General features: G+C 34.9%; 1 protein-coding gene across 1 annotated transcript in view; it reads left to right on the top strand.

The window, feature by feature from the left end:
* The window catches only part of LOC147077669 (inactive dipeptidyl peptidase 10), a 285,528-nt gene that overhangs the window by 69,498 nt on the left and 200,978 nt on the right, over window positions 1-15,052 (top strand). The gene's annotated exons all lie outside the window — the stretch shown is intronic.

Consider the following 15,052-nt stretch of genomic DNA (forward strand, 5'->3'; position numbering starts at 1 on the left):
AAAACAAATGGCGGCTTGCGTTCTGTTTTTAAGTCTGTTATTTTGTTTACATAGCATATGTACGCATTTCTTTGTGTTTTACGTAATTACTCAATGTATTGTTTTTGGTTGTCAATATAAAATTGACGAGGCAGTACCTTTCCACAGGTAGCCGCATTTTATATTATTTTAAACATTTGCTTTGATATGACAATAAAGGTTTGATTTCTAATTCAATTATACACTACCCAATATTAAAAATTTAAGTAGGTATTCAAGACTTATATAATATAAGACTTTCATAGTCGTTTGTTATCGTAATCGATCTTAAAGTTTTCCTCGTTTTTTCCTCGACGTTTCGGGCTCATCGCAGAGAACATTATGAAGATAATATAATGTGTTGATGAAATGTACTGTAGGTGGTATATGAATGCGAACGCCGCTCTAAGTATGTCAAAAGGGATCCGACGTTAAGAATAATAAACGTTGGTCAGAGTAAAATAGTATGATAGTGTGCCGTATCAGTGATGATAAAGATACCAGATCGAATATTGGATATCGCTGAAAGTGAATGGCTTCTGCAATAAACTCGAAACGTCTAGGAAAGAAGGAAGAATAACACGCGGTGAAAACCCAAAATGTATTACAATATACATTGCTTATCTAGACAATAATATCTGCCCATATAATCATGTATGTAATTGAACATACATAATTTTGAAAACACTTCTGAGAATCATCTGCATCTCTCGGGTATCGCGCCCATGCACATATACCGCTATGATAAAGGCGTCATACTTAATTGCGACAAATTTTAATTAATGATTTTTAATATTCTCTGAAGCGCTTTCCAAATTGAGCTACTATTAATTGACGATCGGCTTTACGTCACGGATCACTTCAAGATTTTTTGTTGTAACTTACTTGAACTTGCTGTAACATTCTTAAATCTTATGAATTATTCGTTGAATAAAACACATTGACTGCTGACTAGATAATTACTAATTGATCACCACATTTAAATAGCATGCTAATTATATATCGACTGTGGAAAGGCAAAAGGATTTAACCCTCACTTTTTGCAAAATAGGTTTTATTGAACTAAATACACGTTCTGCCTAATAGATGTAAGCAGCAAAATGCCAAATTATTATCAAATTTAAGCTTTTAATTTTTAAAAAAGAAAGGCGTTTGAAATTTGCGTCCAGGTAAAAAAATTTATTCCACATCAATGACATTATTAGTCGTTCAAGTAATCTTTTACGGAAAGGAAAAAGGCGTTATGCATCTTACGTTGCAAATGTATGAAAATAATGGTAGTTTTACTAAACTCTGCCGGCCGACCGGGTAAGTTATGAACCAGAAGGAAGACTTAAGCCACGTACATTTCTCGGTCAGTCGTTTAACAGTTAACACAGATTTCGACAGTCTTTTCATAAAAAATCATTTAATGTTTAAACATTGAGTGAAAATGGCAACAGAACGAAGCAAAATGATTCTTGAAAAGTGTGGTGTTAATATGGACGCAACAAATAATCCTGACAAGAACTGTTAGTGTTTAAAATTACATCTTGAAGTTTTTATATCACACACGAGAAGAGCTATTGTAAATTCTATCTATATCGGTATGAAACGGCCTGTGACAACTTATATTGTGTTTTAATTGTCGATTATCGATTAATTGATTTGATGATTTCATAATATCTGAGAAAAGTAATACAATATTTTCTAATTCACTTAAAACACTGCCATGCGATTTATAGGTTATGTGTTGTGTCAAAAATACTTCTCAATTGAAATTGTTTTCAATTCGCTTTAATTTACGATTAATATCATTGTAATAGACTAATATCATTATTATGCACTGTTTTATGTTAATATATTATAGTAATAACATAAATCGCAAGTAAAATGTATGTGTCTAACTCCAAATATGTTAATACCTACCTAATTTTTTGTCAGGTATAATGACTTAACCTTCATTTTTATTAGTTTTTCTTCAATAACTTCATAATTTAATTATAGATTGGGAAAAAATAACACCAAATTATTAATCATCATGCACTTCAAGTTTGTGTCTATTTTATATTTAGACTTTGGCCCAAAATCTTTATCAAAACGTTTTTTGTGCCTCCTGTAAAATTTGATTAGTGTGGATTAACTCCTTTTGCCTTTCCACAGTCGATATAATGGTCACCTAATCGTTACTCACCTAGCGCGTCTTTAGCACTGAAAGACTTTTAATGTATGTAATCAATTAATTAGTAAATCTGAAATTAAAGTGAAATGGCATAGTAGAAGTGTGAAGTTTACTTAAAAGTCACTTGTAACTAACTTAATCAGTGCACCATAAACCGTTCTTTTTTGCTTAAATTTCATACATTTGATCAAAATAGATTTTCGTGAGAACCTAGAGTGTAATACTATATTTTTTTTTTTATTCGCACGAGGATACCTGATATTCTCAATACTGAATGTGTATTATATTTCGCGTCACCCATTTGAGAAACTTTGTCTTACACAATAACGTACTTTCACAATGAAACGGTTGTGTCTGTATTTCACAATTCACAAAGGGTGAAGAATTATTTTTCTCTCTATGTGAAATGGTTTGCCCTGGTTGAAATTTAACACCTAAAGACCTGTGCTAAAACCGTTTATATATCTTATGGAAACTTGACAGATATATCATGTTTTTTTTCTAATAGGTTTTCATATATAGATTTGTAACAAATATGATATGTCACTATCTAATCCTAATGAATATATAGATAACGAATAGACATATTGTGATCTGACAGATATTTCAGTGACATATCAAGCACGCCTTAATCTTTTCTCGTCTGGAAACAAAAATAATACTTATGACACAATAATATGTTATAATACGCAGGATAACGCGCGGCATTTTGTCATTCTGTTATTTTGTTCTTCTTCTCTCTCGTATGGCGGCACAGTATTGCATACCTACAACACAGAAACCTAACTACATATGTACGATTGTGATAATTATTCTTGCCTATTTTAAATTTAATTTTATAATTGATTGCAATAATCAAAACAGGGAGACTTGAGTACCAACTGTACCATTATTGGCGGTATTAAATGAGCTCACGACTCTCTTGATGTTACTAGAATAAGCGAGACGCAATGTTGTCATGTTATGGTACTATTTGACAGGTAGTGAAAATCGCTTAACATCAAAATGAGTATAGTTCGTTTTTTTGCCGGCAGGTTCACCACTATCGTTCTACTGAGCAGGCACAGATCGAAAAACCCTACTGTCGCATGAAAATACAGAAGCTTCCAAACTTTTTTGATTCATGCATGCAAGTTTGCACCCATATATTGTCTTGTTGTGGCCGCGATAATACGCACTGTGACAGTAAATCTATGCATGTGTACACGGGGTATTAAGCGTAATTTAATTATTTATTTATTTTTATTTATTTCATTTATTAAGGAAACAAACAGTTACATATTGATTAAAAAATTTTAAATATAATAATAAAAAGTTATTGCAACCAGCAAATTTTCCATGTATACATTATAATATAGTTAAGCCTAACAAGATAGAGAGTAAGAATAACATAAATATAAAGAAATTACATAAGAAAATTACATGAGAAAAATGAGGAACAATAATCAATAATTAAATTATATACAAAAAAAGTAACATAAAATATATATATATTTATACAAAATTTTGGAGATAGCGCGTTTAAATGAAACAGATGAATTATTAAAAGAATAAACGGTGGAGAAATACATATTATAATTTAAACAAGAGCGCCGAATAAAAGAGTTTTGTGCATAATTAGAACCGCTACGACTGATATGGTACAAAGTTTGGTTTTGCGTAAATCTTGATGGACAATGGAAACCAACCCTTTCGAGTAGGTTCGGCGAGTCAACAAAACCATTGATAATTTTAAAAAGAAAATATTGATCAGATATAGAACGTCTACTTTCCAAAGATGGTACCATAAAAGTTGCAGTGGTCGAAATAGAATTACATAAATCATAACAGTAAGCTTTAAAATTAACGTGCTTTCGCTAATCGCTTTTGTACCGCTTCGAGACGATTTATGTATGTAACGTACTGTGGATTCCACACGACAGAAGCAAACTCAACTATGGATCTAACATATGAGAAGTAAAGTACCTTCAGAACATCAGGTGATCTGAATGGATTAGAGATCCGAATAATAAAACCTAGTAATTTTAATGCTTTATTGATAGTTTCATTGATATGTGCATTAAAATTCATCTTATTATCCACTATGATACCCAGGTGACGTATTTAACTGTAGTTACTATAAAAGTTTTGAAACGCTATTAAGTGTTCTAATATCACATGAATTCAAGATATGAGAGACAGTGATGTTCCGTATAGGCGTCCTGGTTTTCTATTCCTAGGGGACAGGGCATAATTAAGGAAGGTATACGGATAATATAATTTGTGAGATTAGATTACACCTGCTGGGCTAACGAATTACACCTGCTTGTAGATGTATGTATATATAAATTTTATGCAACTATGCATGTATCTCTGGATACTTCTTGGTCGCTCAAAGGATTGCAAATTTTAAAGTGGTCACGATTCTCAGCCATGTGTGTACGACCAAGAAGAAGTGAGCATGTATCTGTTTAACATGGTTTAACCTACATGTAAAATGTACGTAAAAAAAATCACCGTGGAACAGTTCACGGTGAGTTTTCTATCGGAAAGAGGTGACAGTATACTATGCGGTCTCCAATTTTATTAGATTCAATATGAACATTAATTCAATTTTCATTGCTGGTTTTGGCAAAATTCATGAATTCAATAATGAAAACTTAACCTAACCTAACAAATCCAGTATATCGGCTATTTTCAAAATTTGTTTGCTGCTGGCTTCCTGTAAAATGTAAACCGACAAGAACCGTGTTTTATTTAGACATGAATTTTATGTCAGTACTATACGACCCAAAGAAGTTGGACGGTCTTTAATATACCTACGGCCATATATTTCCAATACAATATTTCACGATAAAGTGTGATACGGCTAACTCCATACGTACAAGTTTCCGGACACGGTTTAAAATAGCAATATAATATAGTAGCAAACTCGGTATTTTTAGAAAATATTTTGACACAAGGGTACGAGTAGGGATAGGAAAAAGTTTGAAAACCACTGGATTAAGTAACACGTTCACTGCATAGCGAGTGTTATAATATAATAATTCGCTTATCTCAAACATTTAGATGTAACCGGCGTACTGCAATGTGTTGATGGCAGTAAAATAGAATAAAATATTATTGGAATGTTGAAACTCCGAGCAAAGACATTCCGAACTGTTATTTCTCTCACTCGCACGTATGTACTCTGTCCTCGATCGCGATTTCGCTAAAATAAAAGTTCTACTGGAATAGTAATATCGGTTCCCGCGAGAAATCCGCTAAATCGAATTTTTAAAAGCGCCCTTTATAAGTCGACGTCTGACGGGAATCTCGCCGAGAGCCAGGCGACCGCCAATTCATACCCGGTGGACTAGAAAACGCTTCAAGAATCGATTTATCGAAGTCAATTTACGAAATGTGCGCCATATTTTTTGGGTCGATTTTTTTGTGTAAATGATAGTAAGACGATTCGGCTCTGTTCTTAAATATAATAAAACGTTTTTTTTATTATTTACGAGTATATCGAGAGCGACGGACAAACATCAAGAGCGTTGACAGCTTCAAGTACCTGGGGTACACATCACGGAAGATGACATTTTGCAGAAAGAGCTCGCAATCCAAATGGGAATGACTGGAGCAACATTCAACTCAATGCGGAATGTATGGGACTCACGATTGTGCTCGGTCAAAACCAAATGCCGCCTATTCTACGCTTGCATTCTGACGGTGCTGCTTTACGGTAGCGAATCATGGCACCTTACGAAGGCTCAGAGCAACCATATACTGAGCTTCGAAAACAGATGTTTGCGACGAATACTGGTGGTATGGCTTTAGGAGCAACAAGGAGATAAGAGAACGCACCAAGCAGCCTCTCATCACGCTGAAAGATAAGAGGCGATGTTGGACCTGGCTCGGCCACGTGCTGCTGATGCCAGAAGAGAACCTCAACCTGGCTTGCCTGTTCTTCAAGCCGAGCGGATTCCGGCGTCCTGGTAGGCCGCTAAATACTATCTGCAGAGTGTATACGGCGGAGCTACGGGATGCTGGTTTGACCTAGAATGAAGCAAGAAGACTGGCGAGTGACATTGATTCTTGGAGATGCCGCATGGTGTCCATATGCTCCAATTAAGGGACGGATATGGCCAAAGAAGAAAAGAAGAATATTAAGAACCAAAAAAAATATAATTTTAAAGTATTGAAATTCAAATGGATTTAAGTTTTGTACTAGATATTCCATTTGAGTCGTTTTTGCGACCCGGGTTTTGCCTTTCGGCATCTTTAGGCACTGTACACTCACCAAAAATCAAATACACACTGACAACGAATACAATTAACTCTAACTTATAGAACAAATCAAAACAAAGAAGTATGTAAAAACTATATCACCCACCTATTAAGTCAAGGATCAGAATTCAATCAACAAATTATGAATAGGCGTCCCTCATTCGAAAATGGAAGTTCGATTAACTAAACAGAAGGGGCTTGTTAGTTCATAGTTTTAACACGTGGAAAAGAAGTTCGTGTTCGACAGTAGTACGACATACGCTTGAAAACCAAATGCAGTTTCAGTCTATGAATGGTCTTGGCGACTAAAGCGCGAACCAAATTGAGGTGAAGGGTCATGGTGTATGTCTCCTTGTGTCACACTGTCACGGCTACAAATTTAGTTTTTGTTTTTGTCATTTTGCAGGATATTTTGAACCATCACCATCTCTGTAAATTCACTAAAGAATAACAATGATGAAGAGTGCCTACTACAATGTATTAGTAATTTGAATTATTATTAATTTATTCATGCTAATTTCTATTAATTTTAACAGTTTCTACGTGTGCGTACGTTAAAATACTTGCAGCATGACATCCATAGATAATATTTTGAACAGAACCCAACTTGCAGACCAGAGATAATAGACAACGAAAATACATAGTGCCAACCGCTAAAAACAAAAAAAAACGGGATTTTGATATGACATTCGAAAAGTGTAGGCAAGTGGAATAGGATAAAAACGTTCGAAATGACATGCAGGCGTCGATGCAGTGCAGTTCAACGTGAGGTGACCTCATTTTTGTTTTAGTGATTTTGGCAGATTTTGCCAACTGAAATGTTCTTTTAAAGTTAAAGGTTCAAAATGTGCTACGGGATGGGAGCATCGGCCTGACAACATTTTAAACACCAAGGACAACGACATTACACAGTTTTTTCCCGTAGCGGCAGCTTACTGTGACTTTACGTGATAGTCAGCGACATGCACCTCAATTTGGTTCGCGTTTAAGATACATAAATAACAATCTACCAATACTTTCCTTTATAACTTATTTACCCATGGATTGAGGCAGACTAATCCACCTGACCCATTTAACTTCAAAAGGAGACTACAAATAATATTCCGACATTCAGAGTTTATCTTAATTAATCACCTCCGTGGCTCGAGAAGGTAAACACTGCTACATTATGTAATAAATCTTCCATAAGAGATACGCAGAAACTTTTCCAGTTTAAAAAGCTCGCGATGCTCGCACGTAATGGCCGGCAATTATGGAAATCTTTCTCGCAAATGGTAGGCTGTTTGCGTAATTGAATGTAAAAATATTGTCTTTCTACCGGTGTACACCAGCACTTGTGAGGCTTCTCTTTGTCTGACGCTTCATAAGTATTATTAGAGCGAGGTTACGATGATGTAAATGGTGATAAATATTATCAAACATTTTATTCTTCTCTGTACTTAGCCTCTGTATGAAAATATTCCGTATAGATACACGAAAGCACAAAAGCTTTTGTTATGACTGTGATGAGTATTAACATAAATCAAATGAATGTTATACGAAAGCTGGTTGAAAAATTCAGAAGCTCAAAAAAACATGATAGTATTTTTTCCGACCATGTCCGATCCTAATAGGATCATATGGGCCTCCATAGAGTAGAGGTTTGTATTAACAGATTTTGTTTTTTACGAGAAATGTATGTCAGCCATTTGCTCAACCTATTAGGTCCATACCCTGACTCACACACAAATTGAAAATCAATATGTGTACTTTCCAGACCCAGGATTCGAACCTGAGACCCACGGCGTGATAGTCCAACGCTTAAGCCGTGCGGCCACCGTGGGTACAGTTGTTGTTTTTGCAGTGGACTGTAATTTTAAGATGCTGGGAGATTACGGATCTAGGAGGGGGGGTTAAACAGGATGCTTGACATACATGTTGAGAGGGCTGGCGCACGCTTAATAAAAAAAATATTAGTTCAAGGAAGCTACAATACTAAAGTATCTTGGAGTGATCAGATTTAAAATACAAAAGCCGATAGCCAATAGTAGCTCAATTTATAAAACGCTTCAGAGTGTATTATAAGAGCCATTAGTTAAAATTTATTGTAATTAAGTATTGTACCTTTAGCATAGTGGTCATGTCTTTATTATTTATAAATGGCGGACGAAGTTTTGATATCTCTTTAACTATAATTCGGTGATGTTTCAAAGAAAACCCCACAGTGTGTGTTTTCTAACATGAACTTGTCAGTATGATGGTCGTCTTCAAAATCTTAGTATCTGCATTTAAATTCGGCTGCCCACTTTATAACGGAACCGACTCTGACAATGTTTCTGACATCTCTTCAAAAAATTTTTTATCTTTTTGTAAAACTTTTGGTATAAAAATATTTAATACAAAACGCAGATATAGGTATATTCTCCACTTTCATAAAAATTCCAAACACGTTATATTCAGACAGTTATCAAAAGTGAAAGAATATTCTGAGTGACGTGAGATGTTGCCACTTAAAACTTCAATATATTTATCTACAACAATAATAAATTGAGTCCTACTAGACCTTTCAGAATTTTCAGCTGTCTTCCAGATATAATATCATAAAACAAAATGTGTACTTATTTCCATTGAAAATATAACATTAATTAACTATTTCTTTTATTCAACGAATAATTCACAAGATTTTTTTTAAGAATGTACCATTCTAATTATTGAACATACATAATTTTTAAAACATTGAATGCAGTGCTCGAAATAGAAAATCTTACGAACCGGAGCGCTGAATAATCATTCAAAAATATGAAATTATGGTAAATATTTTTCGGATATCATAAGGGCGATATGCCTAATAATCAGGGTTTCATTTATACTTGAAGGGGCTCTGCGCTAAAATGCATTACCCCCCCCCCCCCTAATACAACATTAAAATGTAGTTTTTTTTAAATGGGTACACTACTCATTTTTGCAAAATCACTTATTTTTCGTCAATTTTCTTAGAATTGGGTTCTTATATTCAAAATTCTAGAAGCTCGTACATTTGTATATACCTTCGCTGCAAGGTTCTTTTGTGATTTCAAATTATTTTTCAGGTTCCGGAAATCTACTAATTTACGGTCCTGGACCTGTAGCCCTTTTTTAAACACATCTGAACTCCGAACAGCCTATATAATATTATCGACCTTGTAGGACTATTCATTAATAAATAAAATACACATCTTGCCAGCGCCGCAGGCGAATTTTTTTCCCACGAATCAGTATGCAATCAATGCAATATTATCTCAATAACATGAAATGGAACGCAATTTTCAAAGAATCCACGAGCCGGAACGGCATCTTTTAGAATGTCACGAACAGGAACGGCGCTCCGGTGCGTTTCGGTCTATTTCGAGCCCTGATTGAATGTATTACCACTATGCTACGAATGCCATGCTTATTCGCGTCAAATCTTTACTATTTTCCTTTTTAATACCTGCTCACAAGCGCTCTCCAAATTAAGTTACGGTAGGGGATTTTTGTTTTCTAAATTAAAGTAGTTATTACTTTAATTACTAACCGACGTCATGGATCACTCCAATATTTTCTATTGTAACTTACTTGAACTTGCTAATAATTTTAATTAACTATTTCTTTTATTCAACGAATAATTCACAAGATTTTTTTAAGAATATACCATTCTAATTATTATATAACATACATAATTTTGAAAACACTTTTGTCGCAATCAATTGCATATAAATCGTAGCAGAGTGGTGATGCACAGGGCGCGAAACCCAAGAGACGCAGGTTCAATTCCTGCCGAGTGTCTTTTTCAAAAAGATTTTTTCTATTGGTTATAATATATTTTCTCAGAAGTGTTTTAAAAATTATGTATGGAAATATAATACATTTTGAGTTTCTATTCAATAGATCTGACAATAAATGGATACGCTCAACCAGGCCTTAATAATGTATTATTGATGTCCTTCACACAATCACATTATTGTATGTATCAACACACGTAGTTTCTCTCTTCTTCTCGGCTGTTCCTTCATGGCTGAGGATCGTGACCACCTTGGAATTTTGTCATAATTTGAGCGACCATAACATTCCGCCCCTCTGGATTCTCTGCTTCTCTCAGGGTGGAGAGAATACATTCGCTTTGCTTTCTCTGGAGACTACCCAATACATGTCGTTTAATGTATCACACATGTTTAGTCCAAAACAATATTTGTCCGCGAACAAATTATACATATGCCCGTAAACATCTATTCCAACACAAATCTTCGTGCATAATATTTTTTGTGAAACTAACGCACGTCTATACGACGTCAACACTTACATACATTGCCATCAAATTAAATTTTTCGACAGTTTAAACAGTATTCCACAAGACCATGTGTCGCTACTTCCGATGAAACACTGAAGATTTCCACCCAAAAATGGGCGAACTTATTTTTATGTATTTTTGCACTAGTTTCCCATCTGCGCCGGAATATGAACTTAAACAATGTTTTAAAAGAGATTTTATAAAATTTGTATCTATTCACGGATATATGCACTATTTTCTGTACTAGACAATGGGTACTTATACCATCTTTTTGTGACGCCACCTATCTGAACGTTCTCCACGGACCATGCGCTACCGGCAGGTAATAAAACTAATTCGACACGCATTTGGTTGACGCTTACTCCGGATTCACAGAGTCCATTCATCCTCATTTGAACTTTGAATAATGTTTTTAAATTGAATTCTGACCTCCATATAGAACAAAAAATACGCATTCTTAACTATATACTTCACCCGTACACTCGCTTTATAATTAAGCACATATTATACTTATCTTGTAAGTTCTACTCATTACTGTGTCAATAAATTAGTTCACGAAAACAGTGTTCATCCTGCGAAAACTCCCCCCCCCCCCTTCACCAAAAAATATTCCAACCCTCGCTCCATCTATTCCTTCACGCATTCGTTTAGAGCCAAAGGGCGGTTTGTTAGCAAGTACCTATGTAACTGAGATTTTTCAATATTATGTATTTTCTATTACTTACAAAGAATTTAATATTTTTAAATCTAGTGTGATAAATAAGAAATATAATTACCGTCTTTCTGAGTATTTTTTTTTTAAATAGAGCAAAGTATTTAAAACAGTAATGAGTTTGAAATTTGATGTCAATTTTTCTGTAACACTAACTGTAATTTATTCTTAAGGGCGTTTTTTATTTTAATTTTTACGGACGTGACAATCTCAATAAATTTCGATATATTTTACGATTGCTTCGTAAACTGAATTCACTGTTTTCTCCTCGCCCACATTTGGCATGCGAACTTTCAAAAGGTTGACACACCAAAATAGCATTTTATTATCGCGGTAATGGCGCCTTGATATTTTCGGGCGGAAAAAATTTCATAGTTTTTCAATGCGGCGTAATTTTTTCATAAATATGACGACCCAATCAAAGAAAATCTATTTTTGTTGAATTACGTAAGCGCATTTCAAAGCACAACCAGTGACGTCGTTAGGGAAAGCGGCCGCCCTTACGCAGGCTCCCACAATTTTAGTCTTAAACATTTTTTTTACTAGTTACAGTACTCGCGTGTGTTTTTATGTTTAATTTATATATTTGTATATATTTAAAAAAAAAATCGGTGTGTGTACTTATGTACGCGCGTGAGAATTTATACTTCTTTGACGTAACAAAATAAAAACAAAACTTGTAATAACCTAGATTCTTCGTCTATCTCTTCATTATCTTGTTAAATTACACACTCAAGATTTTTCTTGAGCTTATTGGAGCGCAGTTGATTTATTTCTATACACTTTAACTTATATTACTAAATTATATAATTATTTCTCGTTGTTTTTTTTTTAAGTAACAACTGTCACTCTGACGTTTAATCGTTTGTTTACGTAAGAAGTTGCACATGGCCGACAATAATAAATTCGTTGCCTAGGCAACGGAACAATTCTACTATCAAACTTCCGTTTGTATACAGCTGACTGATTCGCAGCTAACTACATACAGTCGCAACTCTCAATTTCACTCTCTACCAAACGCCCCAAAAGAAGTAGAACTTCAAAAATCTATGCGATAACACGATAAAAAAAACATTATCAATATTACCAAATTTGTTCAATATCTTCAATAGGTTTTCATACTATTTATACGGCATCACCGATACAATAATCAAATAACAATGTTCAAGTCCCGGCTCTAGCAAAATTCACATGTTATTTTTCATTATGTGTTTGGACCCAGATTATGGACCTAATAGGTTAAGCAAGTAGCTAAATCCATTTTTCGTAAAAAAAAAACCTATAATACCAAATCTTGTTACTCTGTGGAGGTTTATAACATGTAATATATTTTATTTAAGTATTTTTGTTTAAGTCAATAAATAAGACAAAAACTTCTCATACCGCGGGGGGGGGGGGGCATTCAATTCGATTCCCTATGAAATTGCAATATATCTTGGTGATGTTACCAAGCATGGATGTGTTTGTGATTGTTTCACTGCTACTGATACACAACTGTTTCTTTACTACTTCACTACTTTAATTGAGTCTCGTTGCTTGTTGTAGTATTAAAAAAACAGTACATTCAAAAGCACATGACTTGAGCGATTCTCAATTCAAATACGTACAATCATAAACGGTGGACATTTGGAGATTTAAAAATGTAGCATTATTTTTATTGAACATACATAATTTGAAAACAATACAGTAGCGCAACAGCATCTGTAAATCTCCATAAACCATCGCGCAGATTTCCTATCAGCAAAGGAGTCCGACAAGGTGATACAATCTCACCTAAACTATTTACAGCTACTCTTGAAGACTCATTCAGGCAACTTGACTGGAATGACAAAGGGATCCCCATAAATGGAGAATACCTGAGTCATCTGCGCTTTGCCGATGACATAGTAATTTTCTCGCAAGACTCAGAAGACCTCCAAAGCAGAATGCAGGAACTCGCTGAAGTAAGCAACAAAGTAAGTTTGAAAATAAATGTAACAAAGACGAAAGTCATGTTCAACTGCTTTGCAGGCCAAAAAGAGATCCTCATCAACGGCACTCAGCTCGAACAGGTGAAAAGCTACATCTATCTGGGACAACAAGTGTCTATAGATGGATGTATATTTGATGAAATTGTTCGCAGAGTAAAGATAGGCTGGAGTGCTTTTGGCCACCTGAATAATATCTTCAAAAGTGACCTTCCACTGTGCCTAAAGCGCAAAGTGTTCAACCAGTGTGTGCTTCCCGTGATGACATATGCGTGTGAAACATGGACCCTAAGTAAAAGAGAGATCCAGAAACTTAGAGTAGCACAACGTGGTATGGAGAGGTGCATGCTGGGTATAACGCGAAAGGACAAAAAGATGAATGAGTGGATAAGGAAGCAGACAAGGGTTTGCGATGTAATAGAGTTTATTAAAAGCCTTAAATGGAGATGGGCTGGACACATAGCTCGAAGAAGAGACAATCATTGGATAAATCTAGTCATCCAGTAGTATCCAAGAAGTACAAAACGTCCACAAGGTAGACCTAGAGGCCGCTGGATCGATGAAATGATAAAGTTCTGCGGAAGTACGTGGCAACGCAATGCCTACAGGACCGAGAGAAGTGGAAGCAACTTGAAGAGGCCTTCATCCAGCAGTGGATAGATTCAGGCTGATGATGATGATATAAACACTACGACAGAATACGACACCCAGCAGGTTTGAACCTGCGTCTCTCGGGATTCGCGCTCACGTGCATTGACCACTATGGTATAGGAATATTATCTAATTACGACGAATGTTAATTAATGGTTCTTACACTACTCCCTGAAGCGCTTTCTAAAAAATAGTTAATTAAATTATTAATAGTTCAAGTAAGTTACAACAAAAAATCTTGGAGTAATCCGTGACGTCGGATAATAATAATTAATGTAATTTAACATGAACTTTGATTTAAAATACAAAAGCCGATTGTCAATAGTAACGCAATTTAGAAAGTAGTGCTTCACAGAGTATTGTAAGAACCATTAGTTCAAATTCGTCGCAATTAGATAAGATTCCTACAGCATAGTGGTCAATGCATATGAGCGTGAATCCCTAGAGACGCAGGTTCGAACCTGCTGGGTGTCGTATTTTTTTTTAAAAGATTTTTCTATTGGTTATATATTTTTCAGAAGTGTTTTTAAATTATGTATGACTATATTATATAATTTAGAAGTCATATTCATTTTGGTGACTTTCAATGTCCTCTATCTCACCCAAAGAGGGTGGGCTGCCCGTATGGAAAAATGGTTGGCTTGAACTTTGAATTATTTTTGAGATTAGCTGTGTCTCGTATATACCGACCATGAAAAAACTTTCACAGACTACGGACCATGGCAGAGTGTAGGGTGACAGCAAAATGTAAAGCATTAAAAAATTGTTAATGCAAGTCATTCCCACTAAAATCTCCTTTGATGAGGCCATAAGATCTAAAAATACACTACACTCTACAGTCATTGAAAGCTTGACACAAATTAAAAGATGAATAGCTCCTTATTGACTACACGATTTCTCCACAATACTTATTCAAATGAATCAGTTAATCTTATCGCTCTTGTACACGTACATGGATTTACTGGCAGCAATAGTGTGTATTTTAAACTATCGTGATAATAACTGTTTAC

Source organism: Rhyacophila brunnea, unplaced genomic scaffold (genome assembly GCF_057557595.1).
Source record: "Rhyacophila brunnea isolate RB1 unplaced genomic scaffold, BYU_Rbru_1.0 scaffold_12, whole genome shotgun sequence".
Lineage (NCBI taxonomy): Eukaryota > Metazoa > Arthropoda > Insecta > Trichoptera > Rhyacophilidae > Rhyacophila > Rhyacophila brunnea.